Source organism: Staurois parvus, unplaced genomic scaffold (genome assembly GCF_062004578.1).
Source record: "Staurois parvus isolate SC_StPar_1 unplaced genomic scaffold, SC_StPar_1.0 ptg000170l, whole genome shotgun sequence".
In the NCBI taxonomy this organism is placed as follows: Eukaryota; Metazoa; Chordata; class Amphibia; order Anura; family Ranidae; genus Staurois; species Staurois parvus.
The window spans coordinates 6973194-6990304 of record NW_028317966.1 but is presented as its reverse complement, the minus strand read 5'-3'; the positions used below and the strand labels follow the sequence as shown (position 1 = coordinate 6990304).

At 41.4% G+C, this 17111-nt stretch overlaps 1 long non-coding RNA gene across 1 annotated transcript; it reads right to left on the bottom strand.

Annotated features, from left to right (window-relative positions):
- Positions 1-1106: 1106 nt before the first annotated feature.
- On the bottom strand, positions 1107-16847 carry LOC149462739 (uncharacterized). Its single transcript, XR_016312603.1, has 3 exons — positions 16689-16847; positions 11985-12047; positions 1107-1356 (listed from the first exon to the last, which is right to left on the bottom strand). It is a non-coding gene; the product is annotated as an uncharacterized LOC149462739 (long non-coding RNA).
- Between the last annotated feature and the right edge of the window lie 264 nt (positions 16848-17111).

Genomic DNA, 17111 nt, shown 5'->3' with positions numbered 1-17111 from the left:
AGACCAAGCTTTCTTTAGGTGGTATTTAATTGCCATTGGGTTTTTTCTATTTCTTGCAAAACAAACAAAAAAAGACCAAACATTTTGGAAAAAAAAAACCAAACCCTTTTCTTAGTTTCTGTGATAAAAATTTGCAAATAAATAAATTTTCTTCTTCGCTGATGTGCACTGATGGAGACAAATTGGCACTGATGGGGCTGCACTGACGATCAATGCCCTGATTATCAGTGTAAATATCCCGTCACAGGAAATACAGTTATCAGTTTTCCTTTCTTCACGCTGTGACAGCCTTGAGGAAAGGAAACGCCAATAACCCGCATTTATTTACATGTGATCAGCTGTGATTGGACACTGCTGACCACATGGTAAAGAGCCAACGTCATTGGCTCTTTACCTTGATCAGCGATGCAACTCACCAGCGATCGCCTCGCTGCGCAACCTGACATTCACCTGGAAGGACGAGGGGCCCACCCGGATGTCAACTTGCTATTGGCCAGGGGGGAAACAGTTAAAAAAAATACACTGGTTCACGCTTTAACTTCTTGCCTCTGACTTTGGTACAGTATAATAACAACCTAGCACAGTGACTAAATGGTTAGCACTTCTGCCTGGCAGCACTAGAGTCGTTAGTTCAAATCACAACCACTGCACCACCTGCCTGGAGTTTGTATGTTCTCCCTGTACCTGCGTGGGTTTACTCCGGGTACTCCAGTTTCCTCCCACACTCCAAAGACATGCTGGTCGGTTAACTGGATCCTGTCTAAATTGTCCCTAGTATGTATGTATGTATAAATGTAAGTTAGGGACCTTAGATTGTACGCTTGTAGATTGAGGGTTAGGGACTGATGTGAATGTACAATATATATGTAAAGCACTGCGTAAATTGATGGTGCTATATAAGTGTTTGTAATAAACAACCTAACAAATGGCAGAAAATGTTATATAAATTTGTTAGGTGCAATCAGTAAATACATGGCCTTTTAGAAAAAGGTGCTTTGGGACACAACCAACAAAAATTCATTTTCTCTGTGTGTGTTAAAAGCTCAACATGACAACTGATGGCAGGCAACTAGCATTTCCAGAACATAACATATCCAAAGTGGTGATAATGGTTGTAGGTTTTTATGAACTGAGAATTACAACATTTTATTGTACAGTTAGAAGTTTAAAAGACTTCCTCACTAAAATACAAAATCGCCTTAAATATACAGCCTGGCAACTATTTCCTGAATCTTTGGAGTATTTTCTGTAGAGTATGACGTGGTTATTTCAACCATCCAGTGGGGAGCTTGTCTTTAACTTGCCCGGTTACTTGGTCACATGTATTCTGAGCAGCTTGGCATCCTTGGTTGATTGCTGGTGAAGAGAAATAAATGTTCAATAAGATAATCAAATGTATATAGATGTTCTGGCAAAACTACAGGACATTGTAAATACCTCAGCATTTTCACATGGCACATAGATTGCCAAACTGCTGTTGCATATTGAGATGTTCAGTAATTTTTGTCTTTGTAGCAAGCTCCATCTTTTGCCTGGCAGAAAGCTGTGGAGTTGGAGTTGCCAGGGTACTATTTTATCTTCCAAAACTCATTCCAGTGTTTGGATCCAGTATTAAAAGTAAACATTCTAATCAAATACCTACAAACATGCAGGTTACCTTCATATAATCTCTCAATCCATAAGGAGCCCTAACGTTTGGGGGCTCCAATAGGCAGGTCTTCTCTTTTGTAGAGACATTTTTTATGAATGGTTTTCTGGTGCGATTGTTGGTGTATGGCAGCCCGTTCAAGTGAATGGACTGCCCCATTCATGATGAGTGAAATGCTCTAAAACATCCAAAATAAACACATGCGGGAAGATGTGAACGGGGCCTGACAATTGAAAGTCTCCATTCACTCCCTCCTATGTACTTGTATAAAGATGGCCATACACTATGCAGTCTGATTGTACAATCTCAGTACAATTTCCTTTAGATTTACCAGAACTATGGAATAGGAGGACACACCTGAATAATCCTTTCAATTTGTATCAAATCAGCTCTTGTACTACATAGCTGATTGGAGATCTTTCTCCACTCGATCTCTTTATTCTGATACCAGGGAAGTCTCCCCACATGGTGAGATGGTGAACCTACCTAGCAGGGGCACAGCAATAAAATGTAAAGGAGGATCTAATCCTTTCCTACCCTATCCTAACCGATTCCCAACTGCCCTATAGCAGAACTACTGCTACAGCGCAGCAGGGCTGCACAAAATCGTGTGTGTATGTGTGAATATATATATATATATATATATATATATGTGTATATATATGTGTGTGTGTGTGTATATATATATATATATATATATATATATATATGTGTGATTTTGCATTTATTTTAATTTATTTTTGCATTTATTTTAAAACTTTGATCTTGTAGAATGCTTTTCTTAAATAGATTAGATCATGAACATTGAAAATTTGCCATTGCATCTTGGGTAAGATTTGTAGTTAGAAAAATTCAGCTTTTTAACCACTTCAAGTCTGGACATCCGGTGCCAAATCTCAACATAAAACAATCAAAGGACATATAAGGCAGTAGGCAGGCAGTGATTTAACCATTTGCCTACTGGGTACTTTTACTGCCTTCCTTCCCAGGCCAATTTTCAGCTTTCAGTGCTATCACACTTTGAGTGACAATTACTCAGTCATGCAACACTGTAGCGGTATGAAATTTTTTATCTTTTTTTTTTTTTTTGATAGAGCTTTTTTTTGGTGGTATTTGATCACACTGGGTTTTTAAAAATGTTTCTATATAAATAAAAATATACCGAAAATTTTGAAAAATAAATAATTTTTTTGTTTGTCATAAAATTTTGCTAATAAATAATTTTTCTTCAAATGTTAAGACCAAAATGTATTCTGCTACTTTTTTTGGGTAAAAATAACCCAAAACAGTGCATAATATTTAGTCTGTGTGAAAGCTATTGAGCCTATAAACTATGGGATATATATTTGAAAATTTATCAGTTGAGACCCTAAAATGCTGGACACTGGTATGGCGTATGTCGGTGATCAGGATGCTGGTATGGGGTATGGCGGTGATAAGGACATTAGTATGAGGTATGGTGGGGTTCAGGACACTGGTATGGGGTATGACGATGATCAGGATGCTGTTATGGCAGTGATCAGGATTCTGGTATGGCGGTGATCAGGATGCTGGTATGGGATATGGTGGCGATCAGGACGCTGGTATGGGGCATGGCGGTGGTCAAGATGCTGGTATGGGGTATGGCGGCAACCAGGATGTTGGTATGGCGGTGATCAGGATGCTGGTATGGGCTATGGCGGCAATCAGGATGTTGGTATGGGCTATGGCGGCAATCGGGATGTTGGTATGGCGGTGAGCAGGATGCTGGTATGGTATGGTGGTGAGCAGGACGCTGATATGGCGGTGATAAGGATGCTGGTATGGGGTATGGCGGTGATCAGAACGCAGGTATAGGGTGATCAGGATGCTGGTATGGAGAATGGCGGTGATCAGGATGCTGGTATGGTATGGCGGTGAGCAGGATGCTGGTATGGAATATGGCCGTGATTAGGATGCTGGTATGGGGTATGGCGGTGAGCAGGTTGCTGGTATGGAGTATGGCGGTGATTAGGATGCTGGTATGGAGTATGGCGGTGATCAGGACGCTGGTATGGGGTATGGCGGTGATCAGGACATTGGTATGGGGTATGGCGGTGATTAGGATGCTGGTATGGGGTATGGCAGCAATCAGGATGTTGGTATGGCAGAGATCAGGATGCTGGTATGGGGCATGGCGGTGATCTGGATTCTGGTATGGGGTATGGCGATAATCAGGATGCTGGTATGGGGTTTGGCAGTGATCATGGTGTTGATTTGGGGTATGGTGATGACCAGGACATTGGTATGGTGAATGGGGGTGTGAATGGGGCAGGTGACGGGCTGGGTGCATTGTTTATTATGTATTTATTGGGTCAGTGATCAGGATGCTGTTATGGTATGGTCGTGATCAGGACCCTGGTACGGAGTATGGTGGTGATCAGGATTCTGGTATGGTGTATGGCAGTGATCAGGACACTGGTATGGGGTACGGCGGTGATCAGGATTCTGGTATGGGGTATGGCAGTGATCAGGATACTGGTATGGTATGGTGGTGATCAGGGCACTGGTATGGGGTATGGTGATAATCAAGATGCAGGTATGGGGTTTGGCAGTGATCATGGTGTTGATTTGGGGTATGGTGATGACCAGGACATTGGTATGGTGAATGGGGGTGTTTTTGTGCACACTGGGACAGGTGACGGGCTGGCTGCATTGCTTATTATGTATTTATTGGGTCAGTGATCAGGTTCACATGGGCACTGATCAAGGATACTGAAGTGGCTGGAATAGCAGTCTGTGAATGTACAAGCAGCCTGACAGGGTTCTGTACACTCACACACTGCAGGGTCACCTCTCTCTGCTGTCACACTGAGAGCAGAGAGAAGCGATCTTTACTTTCACTTTCCATTGTTTACTATGTGAGTGCTGTGACTGGTCACAGCAGTCACATGGTAACACACCATGTGATCGTCTGAAAACAGTGTTAATGTGTTCTGCTGTGTCTGGGAGACACATCGATCGCCGGGCTCCGGGATTTGCTCTCTGTGAGCCTTTGATGCAGGCTGACATACAGAAACGTTAGCCCACACAGGCAAAGCTTCCCATCCACCATCTATGTAGAATGGATGGACGGGAAGAGGTTAATGTCCTTCATACTTCTCCGGTTTCCACTACCAAAACTGAACACACTCGATATGTAATAATTTCATTCTATTCATTAGGCAATGTACAGTATGGTGTGAACAGGGGTCATAGAAAGCAAGTGTTTTCCTTGTGCCCCATTCATACCACACGTGCAGTGAGGGGCAGAAAAATACAGCTCAGCTGACATGATGCCAACAAGCACCTAAATCCAGTATTTCTACAAATCATAGTCAGGCCCCATTCACACCTGAGTTTTTGTGTATTTTTTTGTGTGTTTTTATGCGCGGTTGCAAACATTTATGCACGATTTGTTCAGGCGTTTACAGGTTTTTTGAATCCTGGCGTTTTGTATTAGCCAATAGAGAAAAATTTCATCTGTGACATAAATTGTTGCCATGTTTTGCCACGCCGGGAAAACGCTCTTGGTTGAGTAACAAAATGCGCTAAAGTGCATGAAAACGTGTGACTTACGCGTTTCCATGTATTTCTATGGGAATGAATATGTACCAAAAATACATCAATCTGCCCAAATTGAGCTAAAAAAGTAGGTGTTTTGCTTCAGGCGACTCGGAGTGGAGATGTGACCTTTCTCCATAGAGTAATAATAATTTTTTTTCTCCCTGAGGGTTTTGGAGCTTCGGGCTATAGAACGCTCAGGTGTGAATGGGGCCTAAAAGTGTTATTAGGGGCTGTTATGTTTGTTTTTCAATTTTTCAGATAAACCTGAAATGTTTATTAGGAGTACATATTCATTTCCAGCCACTAGTTGGAGCTCTAGGCTCATTTTTCCATGTTTACAGGGATAATCCTGAATGAAACATTGCTGCAGTTTTACATTGATACACAGAACATAAATCAGGGGTAATTTATCTATGCCCCCCCCCCCCCACCCTATACAAGAAGGGCATATGGACATTCATTCAGAAGGGAAGCACTCAATTTGGAAGACCTATAAGGCTCTTATCACACCAGTGTGCTGGATATAATTTTTTGGTGTGAAATTAAGATTTTATGTAAAAAATCATTTTCTATGCCAAGATTTGAAGAGAAGGCTTTAAACATTAAAGCTACCCTGTCAGCAATTTCTGTTCTCAGCAGCATTTGTGCAGCGGCAGGACACTGTATTTGAACACCTATTCATATCACTTTAAAAGCAACCCAATGGCTGAAGCAAGAGCTTGAGTATTCTAAAATGCTGGGGACTGTATACATTAAATCATTTTATAAAATAAGTTTTATGTTTAAGATGCTGGATTTTGGCTATAGGTACCAATCAGATGTTGATCATTTTCCCAATGATTAGATTGGGAATATGTAGAAACAGGAAAGAGAAAAGGAAGCGCCTACTAAGTGCAATAATAAAAGATCATTTTAATAGACCACAGTTAAAAATACCCACAGAATGTGTTCAGGTAAAACGCTCATCATAATCATGTCAAGAAACACACACCACCATGCATTCGTGTCCTGCAGGATTCGTCGGTGTCCACACAGGAATCCAGAAATCCCTAGAGCCAGCTTGAGGTGCACACATGGGCGGATGTGACGTCACAGAAGAGGAGCGTTCCGTGCACATACAAGGCTACGCGCTTAAAGATTACTGCTCCGTCTAGAGAACTGTGGTCTATTCAAATGATCTTTCAAGGCACTATGCCTCATCTTTTTAACTGCACTTAGTAGGCGCTTCCTTTTCTCCTTCCTATTTCTACATACAGAGTTGGCTCAGTCTAGGATGGCTGCCACTGGTGCATCATAGGACCACACGGATACTAAAGACTTTTATGGACTATCATATTGTTTTCTACATACAGAGAAAAAAACAAACAAAAAATGTGTGCCCCCCCCCCCCCCAATCCTTATCAGACCCTTTAGGTGGTCACAGTAAACATGTTTTTTTTCAAAAGTGCGTAGGTTTCCCCCTAAATACCATACCAGGCCCTTTTGGCCTGATAGGACTTTTAAGGGGAACTCCACCTCCCAAAAATGAGGGAAAAAGGTGTGTGGGGTTCCCCCTAAAAGCCTTACCAGGCCCTTTAGGCCTGGTAGGACTTTTAAAGGGAACCCTTCCACGAAAAAAGCATGGGGTCCCCCCTAAATTTATATCAGACCCTTGATCTGAGCACAGGCCTGGCAGGGCAGGAAAGGGGGGGACAATCGAGCTACTCCCCCTACTGAACCGTACCAGGCCACATGTCCTCAACATGGGGGTGCTTTGGGGTAGGGGGGCTCCCCCCCAAAGCACCTTGTCCCCGTGTTAATTGGGACAAGGGCCTCTTCTCCACAACCCTGGGCTGTGTTTGTTGGGGGTCTGCATGGGGTGACATATTGGAATCTGGAAGCCCCTTTTAACAAGGGCACCACCAGATCCCGCCCCCCCCCCTTGTGAATGAGTATGGGGTACATAGTACCCCTACTTATTCACAAAAAAGTGTAAAATGTAAATACAAACACAGCTGTTTTTGATAAGTCCTTTATTTTAAAAAAAAGCCAAAAAGGTTCCATCATTGTAATCCATTGTCAATCACATTGTCCAGCGTTGTCATGACGCCACAAACTTGCCAAAATAAAAAAAAACGACACCCACCAGCTTGTCCACGCCCGTCGAGCACTTGCCGCTATCTGATATTTGCAGGTTAGAAGTAAACAATTGGGCGGAGCTAGCAGTGACGCCAGCGCTAGCTCCACCCAATTGTACTGTGATTGTGTGAATTGCAGAATCGGATCCGATTCTTGTTCGGTAAAAAAATAACGTTTCCTGCACCATTTTGGTGCAGATGCGGTGCAATTTGAGCCATACAAAATGAATAGGCTTAAATCACACTGCTGAAAAAATTTGCACAGGGATGTGGTGTGATTCCTGTGCGAATCACATGTGATGTGCTGCATCATGGCAGTGTGAACCAGGTTGGGTCTTAATGCAGGGCACCATGTTGGGTCCAAGAAGTTAAGAGAGAGAAAGGGAGGGAGAGAAAGGGAGGGAGATGGAGGAAGAGAAGGAGGGGCAGAGAGAGAGGGGGGGGCAGAGAGAGAGAGAGAGAGAGAGGGGGGGGGCAGGAGAGAGAGAGGGGGAGAGGAAGAGGGAGGGCAGGAGGGCAAGAGAGAGAGATAGAGGGGGGGCAGAGAGGGAGGGGGGGCAGGAGAGGAAGAGACAGGGAGGGAGAGAGAGGGAGGAGAGAGAGGGGAGAGGGGGGGCGGGAGAGGGAGGGAGAGAGAGAGGGAGGAGAGAGAGGGGGGAAGGATGGAGAGAGGGTGAGGGAAAGGGGGAGAGAGAGGGGGGTGGAAAGGGAGGCAGGGAGAGAGAGGGCGGAAGGATGGAGAGGGGGGGAGAGAGCGGGAGAGGGGAGGTGGAAAGGGAGGCGGGGAGAGAGAGGGGGAGAGGAAGAGAAAGGGAGGGTGAGAGAGAGGGTGGAAGGATGGAGAGAGGGGGGAGGGAGAGGGGAGGTGGAAAGGGAGGCGGGGAGAGAGAGGGGGAGAGGAAGAAAAAGGGAGGGAGACAGAGAGGGCGTAAGGATGGAGAGAGGGAAAGGGGGGGGAGAGGGAGAGGGGAGGTGGAAAGGGAGGCGGGGAGAGAGAGGGGGAGAGGAAGAGAAAGGGAGGGAGAGAGAGGGTGGAAGGATGGAGAGAGGGGGAGGGAGAGAGGGAGAGGGGAGGTGGAAAGGGAGGCGGGCAGAGAGAGGGGAGAGGAAGAGAAAGGGAGGGAGAGAGAGAGGGCGGAAGGATGGAGAGAGGGGGAGGGAAAGGGGGGGGAGAGAGAGACAGTTCTTGAGAACTCTGTTACCGCCAGGAGTGGCCACACAGTCGGAGCTGTAAGCACAGAGCCCTTGGCAGCATTGGAAAGGCTGAAGGAGGAGAAGAGGCGGAGTTTCGTAGGACACAGAGCAAATCACTGGGGGCTACAGGGGAGAGGATAAGGTACTGGAGGAATGGTGAGATGGAAGAGGCGAATCCTGCAGTATACCGGGACATGTCGCGCTGCGGTCTGTCTACACAGGCAGAGGGGGCATTTCACCGCCACCCTATCCTGGCACTAGCCAGGCATTATGTAAGACCTGCAAATTTGTAGACCATGGACAAAAACCTTTACCACCAAGGGTAAAACCTATTTTCTGAGTGATTTTTATAATTGTTCAACCGATTATGTAGTGTACTGTCTGACTTGTCCTTGTGGCCTATTGTATATAGGCCGTACCATCAGACCTATATGTGCCAGATTTGGTGAGCACCGTCGGCTTATTGAAGACGGTAAGGACAAACACAGTGTCCCCCGTCATTATCTAGAATTCCATCATAAATCCACAACAGGTTTAAAAGTCTGAAAGTCTTTTATAGAAGCCATACCTAAACATCTTTCTGAATCTGAGCATTTCCAAAAATGATGCTCCCAAGAAACATTGGATTTCACATAATTAGTCTAGCTGAAAAAAGACAAAAAAAGACAAAAGTCCATCCAGTTCAATCATTAAAAAAAAAAAAAATGCTGGACACATTGTCCCCGGGTGGACTTAACCAAGAATTAGATGTTAGTACCATTTTATAATGTTAATCTAGGTATGTGCTACTTGCACTATTATTTAGCAATTTTATTACCCTATGGGGTGTTTTTATAATAATTATTTATAATAATTCTTTGTAATAAATATTATATAATACATTCATTTGTTTTTAATTTTTCATAATAATTTAATATCTGCATTTTATTTTTAATATTTAATATTTGATTGTTAACATCAATATTGCTATATACTGCACATATTTCATGCTGATTATTGGCCTATAGTTTTTTGTGCGAGAATGGGTGGGTACGTCTATCCTCATACATTTCACAATTGGATTACCGCTTCTTTCATCATAGTTTATAATAATTCTTTCTTCTTTTTTATTTCCATTCTTTTTTTTTCCTTTTTCTCTCTCATAATTTTTCCCAGTTTATTTAGTTTAGTTTATTTATTTATTTTATTATTTGATTTATATACATATAAATATTTTTTTTATAATTTTTATATATATTTTTTATATATCCGTAGATTTATTTGTTGTATTTTGTCCATTCTGTGCATATATTTTTTATCCATGATGATTTAATTTATAACCTTTTTACCCAAGATGTTTCCATTTACATTCTCACTTGCCCATCTGTTTATTTGCTTAGCACTCATTGGAGTTATTTGTTCAGCACTCATTAGAGTTCTCTGCATGTGTATATATATATATATATTGTCCTCATTATTGCATTTGCTTAAGCTTGAAAAGGGAGCGCACTTGCCCTTTAGTGGCCTCGCGAATGCTCTGAAACGTGCCGCACTGCATGCTGGTCCTGCCTACGTCATCACGCTGACACCGACGCTGCATTCGAGTTGCGTTCCATTGCCCCTCTTCCGAGAGACACACATGCTGGCCAGCTTTCACCATCTTTAGTCTCCCCTAACGGGAGCAGTGGCTTTTTCAGCAAGGACTGGGACTTCATCCTTATACTCTACTACACTGATGAGCTTCTTTTACTCTCTTATCATGTGAATGTCTTTTTATTGTTCAGAAATAAATGTTCTACTGCATTTACCCTCCGTTCACATCAAGCCCGACTTTGAAATCGTGCGACTTACAGTGAAGTCGCATGATTTCAAAAGTGGGAGACCCGTCGATTTCAGGTGCGATTTGCAAAACATCTGATACAGATGTCTATGCAAATCGCACCAAAAGTAGTGCATGTACTACTTTTGAAATCGGTGCGGCATCGACCAAGTCGGAACAGTTGCAGGGCATGCAAATTGCATGCCAAGTCATATCCAGTGTGAACCAGAGCTTAGAGGCGCTTTTTTCTTTTATTTGTGTCTTTACGCAGAGCCTGCTACAGCTTCAAAGAGCTTGTCCTAGTGCTATGTGGACTTGCAATATTTGAACTTTTATTATGGTTTTTGATATTAAGGTTTTGGAATCTTGTTTGCGCTGATTTCTCTGTTTTTGCTTTTGGCACCAGCCCTGCCTATAGCCTGGGGCACACTCGCCCCCACACACTTTCCACTTTGCAAATGCGAGCAGGCGAGTGGAAATTTTGAGACCTGCTTGTAGTATTATTCATAAATTACATAATACCAATTTGATACAATTCAACACAAAGGTTTAGGATGGTCTTGCTTCTGAAAGCTTACAATCTACAAGGAAGAGACAAATAATATAAGAGTTAATTACTGTGAGTTTATGGAAAAAGTCCAGTTTTCAGGTAGCGGTCGGATAGGCTTCCCTGAAGAGTTCTTACAATCTGCCTAAAGGTAGATTGTAAGCTCCAAAGAGCAGGGCCCTCCTAACCCTCTTGTATTGAACTGTATTGTTGCTGTATTGTCTCCCATTATATTGTAAAGCGCTGAGCAAACTGTTGGCGATATATAAATCCTGTATAATAATAATAATAATAATAAAAAAGGTGGATAGAGTAGGAGATAGCTAGAGGGATTGGATAGGTCGTAACAGAGTTCTGGAGGCGAGCATGGGAGGGAGTGAGGATAGAGCTAGAGAACAGGATGTCTTGGAAGGAGTAAGGAGCATGGTTTGAGGTTGGTGATGTTGCTTGGGGCAGAGTTGCAGGTGGCTTTGTATGTTGTTAGTATTTTGCATCTTATTTGTTGGCTGAGTGGAGGTATTGGCATCAAAGGACAACGAATACTGAATGGTTGGGTAGCAGCATTCATGATATACTGAAAAGGTAGGCCAACAAGGAGTTGCAATATTCAAGGAGGGAGATAATAAGGTATGTGAATAAGTAGCTTTGTGGTGTCATTGGTTAGGTAGTGCCATATTTTTGGGGTGAAGACAGGAAGATATGGACAGTGATTGGATGTTGGGCCCAGAAGGAAAGGCCAGAGTCCAGGATTACACCCAGTAGGTAGGGACTGATAGTTTTGCAATTGGTCTCAAAGAAAAAGTCAAGGGAGGAAATATAAGCTCAGTTTTAGAAAATGGTGTGATATCCATACTGATTTGCCAGTTAGTAAATTGGTTAAGCACGAGGAGACTAAAAATTGGTGCGAAGGAGTGGGTGGTCATCTGCATGAAAGGTAGCAGAAAGGTTTAAGAGTATGAGTTCAGAATAGTGGCTATTGGTTTTAGTAGTTAGTTGGTAGTGAGTTTTAGAAGTGCAGCCTTGTGGGCGAAAGCCTGACTGTAAAGCGTTCAGAAGGTTGTTATCAGTGAGGTAGTAGCTCAGGAAGATGTAGACCAGAGGTTGTGGTGGACTTACCATTTTGACCAACTTCCTTGCCCTTTTCAACACAGTCATGGACTACCTGTTCTCCTTGTTTAACTGCAAAACAGAAATGGTACTTTCAATCTTTAGATTCTACATTTTTTAATTACTGAAATTGATCTATCATGTGAAAAATATAAGAGCTTCTATAGTTCCAAGTCACTGACCTGGAACAAGCAAACAGCAAATGAAAGTATAGCCAGAATTCCTTTTCCCTTTTTTATGTAATGCCGAAACTATGCCTGACCCCTTTATACAAATAGGATTGTGTCATCACTTCAACAAAACTAATCACCAACAGGCCTTTGTATTCCTCTGAATCCCAAACTTGAATTGCTATGTTTATTTGATTTTTGAGTATTTATTTGTATTCTCTTCAAACTGAACTGACATGCAGATTGTAAGGCCAACATAACTCTGGTCTGAGCTCAGGGCTGATACTAGACACAAAAAAACCTGCCATAACACAGGACTTCAAACTGATCTGAGATTTCTGAAAAGAAGAGAATAGATTTAAAGTCATTCCAAAGCTTCAATTTACAAAAAAAATATTAACCAGTCATACTTACCCACTCTGTGCAATCATTTTGCATACATCAGCCCTAAACCTCATTTTCTAGGGTCCCCTGACAACACTCTCAGCTCCTCCTCCCTTCCAAGTGTACCCATAGCCAATTGCTTTGGGGGCACTTGTGTGGTCTCAGTCCCAAGCTGGAAGGTGCGTATCTATTTCCCCCTCACCCACATTCCCTGCTCACAGGTTTTGATTGACAGCAGCAGGAACCAATGGTTCCTGCTGCAGCCTCCATATCCAGCTAGGAGAGAGCAGTGCAGTTGTAGCACAATGTAAAGGGAATGAGCCTTCCAAACCTCTCATAAATATAGTGTTGGCTTCTTTAATTTCAGCAATTTCAAATGTCACAGATGCCAAAAATATAATATTGACACTTTTCTTTGACAGGTATGCTGCTTCTGGTAACATTAGGGTCAGGGGCGGACTGACCATTTGGAATCTCGGGCACTGCCCGAGGGCCCGGGGTCAGTAGGGGGCCCCATGAGATGCCCCTGGTACCTTGTTCATAGGCTTTTTTGAGTTTGGGCAAGGACACAGGGGCCCCATGATCCCATATTGCCCGGGGGCCCCATGAGTTGTCAGTCCGCCCCTGATTAGGATACTTACCTTCCAGGAAAACTACACCTCGAAATGCTGGCCCTGCCCATGGCAGCCATCTAGGTATCTTTTAATAATTTCAAAGGTTTTTAAAACAGTAGAGACAACTATGAAAGACATATCAGGCAAACATTATGCAATGGTTACAGTGATAAGGAATAGAATAAGCTAGAGTGGGCTGTATGTATCTTAGCACATGTAGGCTACTGCCTAGGGCAGCAGAGAATTGGGGGCACCAGCAAGTCTCATAATTTACAAACTAGAGCTGTTTTCTTACTACCTCTGACTGGCAGAATTCAGCAGAAGAAATACTGGATAGGGGGAATGTGCTAATTTATTATTGAGTAGTCAGGAGACCCGCTGTATGTCAGGAAATTATCTCTCTGGTCTCTTGTTTGTTGGTCTATACCAGCCTTTCTCAACCTTTTCAACACAGAGGAACCCTTGAAATAACTTTCCAGTTTCAGGTGGAGATGATGATGGAAAAATTTGTTTAGTTTCCTGTCGGAGTTGTTTGTTAAATTAATAATTTTGTTTAGTCATATTCGTTATGTTAGAATTAGTTTTCTTAATTTTTTTTCGTATATTCAGATTCGCTTTGTATATTCGTTCTTTTCAAATTGATTAGAAATTTGAATTCAAGTTTTCAAATTTCAGAAGATGGCTATATTCTTTTTATTATATTCTTTCTATTATATTCTTTTATTTTCTATTTGATTCTATTTTCTATTTTATTTTATTCTTTTATATTCTATTCTGTTCTATTGTATTCTATACTTTTATATTCTATTCTGTTTTATTCTAGTCTATACTTTTGTATTATATTCTATTCTGCTTTATTCTAGTCTATACTTATATATATATATTCTATTCTGTTTTAATCTATTCTATACTTTTATATTATATTCTATTCTGTTTTATTCTAGTCTATACTTTTATATTCTATTCTGTTTTATTCTAGTCTATACTTTTGTATTATATTCTATTCTGTTTTATTCTAGTCTATACTTTTATATTCTATTCTGTTTTATTCTAGTCTATACTTTTGTATTATATTCTATTCTGTTTTATTCTATTCTATACTTTTATATTCTATTCTTTTTTTATTCTATTCTATACTTTTATATTATATCCTATTCTGTTTTATTCTAGTCTATACTTTTATATTCTATTCTATTTTGTTTTATTATTTTCTATACTTTTATATTCTATTCTATTCTCTTTTATTATATTCTATACTTTTATATTCTATTCCATTCTGTTTAATTATATTCTATACTTTTATATTCTATTCTGTTTTCTTCTATTGTTCTGTTCTATTCTGTTCTATTTAGCAGCCTAAGTAGAAATCATCATCTTATTTCACTTTTACACCTTGCTGTATTTATTGCAATATGTTTCTATTTTGAATTCAAATTCATTTTTGAATTTAGATAATTTGTTTCCTTATATTTATTTGGAAATGTGTTACTATTGTGATTTGGAAATTTGGATACATCCAAATCTCCAAAATTTGGACAAAATTTTTGTCCGAATTTCGATTCATAACAAAACGAATTAACATGTCTAGTCTCAGGGAACCCCTGCTAAAGTTACTATAGCTATGATACACTAGTGTGATGGTCAATGGGAAGAATGCTCCTTACACTTGTGGTCATTGGGAAGAATGACACCCTTACAGTGGTGTCAGTGGGAACTTATCTTAGAGGAAGAAATTGCTCATTGCTCAAGGAACCCCTAGAAAGCTCTGGAGGAATCCTGGATGAGAAACTTTGGTCTATACAGTTAAAAAGTAGATGAGTCTGTAAATCAGACGGCATGCATCCTTTAGCTGTACATTTAGCCATATGATTTATTAAAATAAAAGCCGCAAAAATTATGTTGAGGGGAATCCCCAACAGGTTTCAAAGTATATAAATGAGAATGGAGAAATAGTTAGAACTTGAGGGATTATTTGCATCACCTTTTAATAAAGAACCCAACCAAGAACTGAACTGCATTAGGTTATTGTTTTGTAATAAACTGACATCTAGTGGTGGTTTTGGACTATTACAACTTGTTTACTAAGGTGATTTAGGTGTCTTCCTCTGTCCTTCCCTCCTTTTTACAGCTAGTTAATTTAGTCCTAGCTAGACCCTTCCCGCTTCTTCTATGTTCATTTAGTAAATATTCACAGAGACAGGGATCAGGAAAGTCATTGTCTTCATACACTTCAATAGGCTGGAAAAACATCCTTTGTATTGCAATTTGCTGTAAAAGTAAAATTGCTTTGGATTGTGTATCTTATTGAAGAGTAAAGCTGCCTGTAGATAGTGCCAAGTCAGCAGGTGACCATACTGTCTGGACATACTAGGTCTAAGGAGATTTGTTACTGTATAAAGGGGCATTTGAAACAGAGCAACTCGAATAGTGTATACATTTCTCCAGTGGTGTATTTACTCATTGTGCTGCCTTAGGCAACACTAAAATTGGGTTCCGCCCCTGCACCATCCAAGTCAAAGTCCGCCTGAGTAGCATTCAGCCAGCCACAGCCATGGTTCTCAGTCCTCGATCCAACGGCCACCCCACCTCAAACCCCAGCCCACCCCCTTGGCGGCAACACCGCTCTCCCCCACTGCCATCAACCCCTCCTAACCACCCGATTACACTACTAACCTTAAAAGACTAAACAGAAACAGTTGGCCACGCTCCAGCAGTGAGCTGCTTAACGGATCGCTGGCAGTGCTTCACTCGGTCCCCGTCCCTGCAGCTTGTGCTATCTCTTCCACGTGCGGCGTTGCCCCCCTGAAAATTGCCTCCCTAGGCAAACACCTTGCTGCCTCTCAGTAAATACGCCACTGCCTTTCTCTAAAGTAAATCTGTGCTTTATCCATGCAGCACAAAGGAAAAGGTTAACTTTAGAACTGGTCCACTCACAAGCTGCACTTTCTTCCCTCCCTGCTGCACCATTTGGTCACTGGGAGTGAGCTTGGAGCTTACATATGGCCAAGTACTCTCTCCCAGACTCCCCCTCTTTGCTCTGCATGTAAGCACAGGTCCACTTTATATTGGTGAAAGGACAAGTAATAATGCAGATAGATTTGTCTACATATCAGTCCCCCTTGTTGTGTTGCAGCAAAGTACAGCAGGAGCTGATCGTTAACTACTGAGCAGTTTTTGCACATAAGGTTCATTTATTTATTTGAAGCATTTATACAGCACTGACAATTTATGTAGTGCTTTACATACTGTACATTCATACCAGTCCCTGGCCTCAAGGAGCTTACGATCAAATGACATTTTTTCTTTTTAAAGATGTGTATCTAGTTTCTGACTTTTTTAGAAAAAATTTCAAAATATTTCAAATTGTAATTTCCTTATGAATGATGTATTGTTTGTCTTTATACCAGTAATTGCATCTATTCACAATTCAATCTGATATTCCTATTTTTCTTCTTTGTTCCAAGCAGTGGCAGTTTTTTCAATTACTACTTACAATAGAGGGGATTCTTGCATAGCATCATAAAGCAGATGAGTGCAGTTCTTACCTGTTTCTTGGGCAGTTTCCTGGACTTTCTGCTGTGCTTGACTGAAGAAGCCGGACATGGTTGTGGGAGATGGATTCTGGATGTAGCAGACGTGGTTCCCTCTGATTTAGTTTGTTACAGTTAATGTGAGCGTTCCTTTATATCCAAAGAGGGCACCACCCCATAACAACTAGGTACAATATTTCTCACATAACACGCCTGCTGTATGAGCAATGCTCCTCTCACATTGCTAATTAGTGTCTTAGCCAAAAAGTAATCATGTGATACCAGCCTTACTTTATTTGTACGCCTGAGGCCCTTCATTATAAACACAGTGCTCTTCTGTCAGTAAAAGAGATTATTATTGAGGAATAAGAGACGATCAATATGGTGCCATAGATATAAATCCTTACAGTTTTTTATTTTTATATATAGAAAATGTTT